The sequence below is a fragment of the Tympanuchus pallidicinctus genome, unplaced genomic scaffold, assembly GCF_026119805.1.
Source record: "Tympanuchus pallidicinctus isolate F22 unplaced genomic scaffold, pur_lepc_1.0 scaffold38, whole genome shotgun sequence".
NCBI classification, from domain to species: Eukaryota; Metazoa; Chordata; class Aves; order Galliformes; family Phasianidae; genus Tympanuchus; species Tympanuchus pallidicinctus.
Window position 1 is genome coordinate 1,831,276 of NW_026294756.1, and position 3,588 is coordinate 1,834,863.

General features: G+C 47.6%; 2 non-coding genes across 2 annotated transcripts; one reads left to right on the top strand and one right to left on the bottom strand.

Annotated features, from left to right (window-relative positions):
• Nucleotides 1-2,714: 2,714 nt before the first annotated feature.
• TRNAV-CAC (transfer RNA valine (anticodon CAC)) lies at nucleotides 2,715-2,787 on the top strand. The gene has a single exon. It is a non-coding gene; the product is annotated as a tRNA-Val (tRNA).
• A 410-nt stretch (nucleotides 2,788-3,197) lies between these two features.
• TRNAG-UCC (transfer RNA glycine (anticodon UCC)) lies at nucleotides 3,198-3,269 on the bottom strand. The gene has a single exon. It is a non-coding gene; the product is annotated as a tRNA-Gly (tRNA).
• Between the last annotated feature and the right edge of the window lie 319 nt (nucleotides 3,270-3,588).

Sequence of the window (3,588 nt, forward strand, 5' to 3'; positions counted from 1 at the left end):
ACAACAAAAAACTGGTTTTCAAAGGACACATACGATTGTGCTCACATGCTCCTTGGTGTGGCAGAAATAGCTAATATTTTCTTTTTGCAGAGCCAGTATTTGACCTCTCTCTTGCCTGCTGACTACGTGTTCCCTTTATATATTAGCATGATGCGCTGGTTGTAGTGTCTCCCCCTTCGCTATCACTCACCTACATCCACCTCTCATCTCCTAGTATCCACCAACTCCCAGCATCTGTGCCACTTACTTGGCCTCTTTTCCTTTATGCTACTCCCCTCTACAGTCGTGTGACTACTATTGTGTGGTCCCTGCCACACAAAAGCTAGCCTGACCTAATTTAAATCAGTCCTATTGAAGCTGTTCTTGTTTTATCTCCCAGCACAAGGGCTGCACTCCCCATTTCAGAGGTAGCACAAATGAATGGCTAATTGGGGGAGTATTGTGCAGGCAGTGTTTTCTCCAAGCCCTGACTATCAGCTCTCCTGTTCGATGGTGCTCCAAGTTCCCCTCTCTTTTAGCAGCCACGCAGGCTGTTTTGAGAGCAGAGGGAGAAAAAGGGGAGAAAGAAACTCTGCAGTCATTGCAGCATGTCGGACAAACAAAGCACAGTACAGCCACGTTCAGCACACTGGTGAAAAGGTCAGCTGGGGGAGGGTTTCCTTCTTCAGAAAGGGCAGGTGCTGGTGATAATAGTAGAGAATATCCATCCTTCACCTCCAAGCCACCCCCTGCTTTCTTTTTTTTTTTTTTTTTTGTGTATTTATGTGACAGTCTTTCTTCAAACTCTAGAGATTGCCCTTGGGGAGGGGAGGTGAGGCATAGGTGGCTTTCATATGTGAGCTGTGCCACAGGGTTTGTAAATCTCGAGGAGAGAATGGGTCAGGGGCTGGAGGGCAGGCTGAAATGTTGCCAGTTCACTTCACCCTCCTGAGCAAACTTTGAGCAGTAATCACCGACTGACCTTTGTAAGCAAAGTGAGCAACATCCCTGGGAGCTATTCCAATCTAGGACCCATCTACACTGTGTTCCAGGGTCCACCACTGACTGACTGAGGGATGACTGCAGTATTTTTTGAGATGGTTTGGGAGTTAATACCAGACACGCAATATCTTTTTTTCTGCTTTCTGCCTCTCATAGGTACCTTCCAAAAACTTCCTCCCTGGGGCTGTTTGGTCTGTTCATCTCCTTTTGCCACTGATCATTTGATTGAAAGATAGACCTGCGGAAGAAAAAACTTGAAGCATTTGAGTCTTTTCATTGATGGTCTTGGTTCACTGCATATTCCATTTCTTCTGCACTAGGGAGAGGACTTTACCCTTACATCTTGATAAGATTTTCCCCCACCACACTTAGGTGATAACACCGTGCAAAGGTTGCTACCAGAGTCCCCTTCTGCAGGCTCCACCAGTTGCAGGCAAAAAGAGTGTAACACCATGATATTAAACAGTGGTGTGAAGCAAACAAGTCCCAAGGGTCAAGATTTGTTATAGACTTTAATGTAATATTCTAAACCTTACTGCCAGTCAAATTAGAGAAAACACCAGCAAGTCAGAATTTAAAGACATGTGACAACCTTCTCTCTATTCCTTTTGGCTCCAAATCAAGAGATTAGCCACTAGAACATAAAATTAAATATAACCATTAGGTTTTTCTTTTCTTTCTTATGGGTTTATGGTTCATTTATCTCATCTAATTTTTTCTCTGCAGCAAGCAGAGCATAAGACACACTTCAAATAACAAAATAAAATGAGAAAAATGAATTATCATATTACCACCTTATCCCAAGGGCTGAAGATTTATGAAAAAAAAAGACAAAGTAGTGCTATAGGAGCACATGCGTTGCTAACACTGCTCTAAGATAATAATAAGGATACGGTGTATTCCTAGAACCACACAAAATTGGGACCAGGGACTATACCCAAAATCTCAGTGACGAGAGACTCACTACATGGCAATTGCCAGTGTCATTATACAGACAGTACACACTGTCTTGGAGAGACACAGGCAGTGAGCATATTTTGCATTAGGGAAAGTTTACTTGCAGGGAAGGAAGGGAGAAGTAGCACAAAATGTTAGATAACCCACCGCCAGTCATCCACCAGCCTCTGTCCTGAGGCAAGATTCACTCTGAGCAGCACTGCAGGGAGCCCCACTCCCCGTTTGCCACTGTTATACCGACATCTGGTGGCAGCTGCCTCAGGGAGAGGAGCTGATACTTCTTCACATGTGGCCCAAGAGCACATCTTGTCCTCATGGCCTGCATACAGCCTGCACACCTGGCTTCGGTCTGAGCCACAGGGCTGAGGGGCGGGCATGGGCTGAGGGGTGCAGGCTGCCAGGAGGGCATGCAGCAGGCCTGAAGCCTCCAGCAGTGCCATGAGGAGCTGGGCACGAGGCCTCGTTGTGCTGTGGGCATTGTGCCCTGTGTGAGGAATGCACGTTCTGCTCCTTGCTGGGCTCTTCACCTTTCTGAAAGGAACACCAGCAGAATGCCCTCATACGCAGTGGTGTGGGACAAACCACCTCTTCCTCAGCCACCAGACCTCTAGAGACAATAATGAAGAGACAGTCGTCACTCATTATAGCTCAGAACTCCACGCAAAATTTGCTGGTTCTTGGCAAAGGGTTTCCTAAAGGAATACAGGAATGTCCCAACACCACCGACCCGCGTGCTGTGCAGAGCAGGCGCTGCTGAACAACTAATGTCACAGCGGGTTTCCGTAGTGTAGCGGTTATCACGTTCGCCTCACACGCGAAAGGTCCCCGGTTCGATCCCGGGCGGAAACATTTTTTTTTTCTCACTTCCTTTTTATTTCTTTATTCTTTTCCTTATCCCTCGTATGATTTTATTTACCTCCCCCCAACTCTTCGAGGCTCCGCAGCTCCTCTCGGTGAGAGTTGGGGCCGAAAGGACAGAACTGCGCTCTCAAAGCAGGGCAACGTACACATTCCACCGCCAGCGCCCAAATGGGGAAAACTGCGCTAGGTCACACGTTTTGGAGAGGCTTCAAAATCTATGCGAAGCGGAAAATCATTGGAATACTCTATGTAAGGTTAAGCAGAGGCTAAAGATACGCTAGGAAAATCAGAAACCTGCATTTCAGTAATCATAATGCCCCGTACACTACATGATGTTTTGACTGAAACCCACAAACGAAACAAACTTAGAACCGTGACAGAGAAAAAAAAACGGCGCTTGCGTTGGCCGGGAATCGAACCCGGGTCAACTGCTTGGAAGGCAGCTATGCTAACCACTATACCACCAACGCACCACAATTAATGCGCGCCCGCTTTGTCTACTAACCAGAATCACAAGGACCCAACCACTTTTCCCTGGAAGAGGTTGAAAACCGAGATGGAGTATGTAGCAACGCTGCCCCACGAGGGCGCTTAAAGATGCATTCGGGATTTATCTCGGGTGTTAAGAAGAGAAAGATATTCGTTTTGTGTGTTTTTAACACCAGTTCCCTCCGTACCCTCTCTAGCAAGTTCCCCCTCCCACGCTGCGGCTCCTTCCCCCACCCGCACTGCGCTCTTGGTACCGCCCCTCGCGCGCTCCCGCCAACCCACTTCGCACGCGCGCGCGCC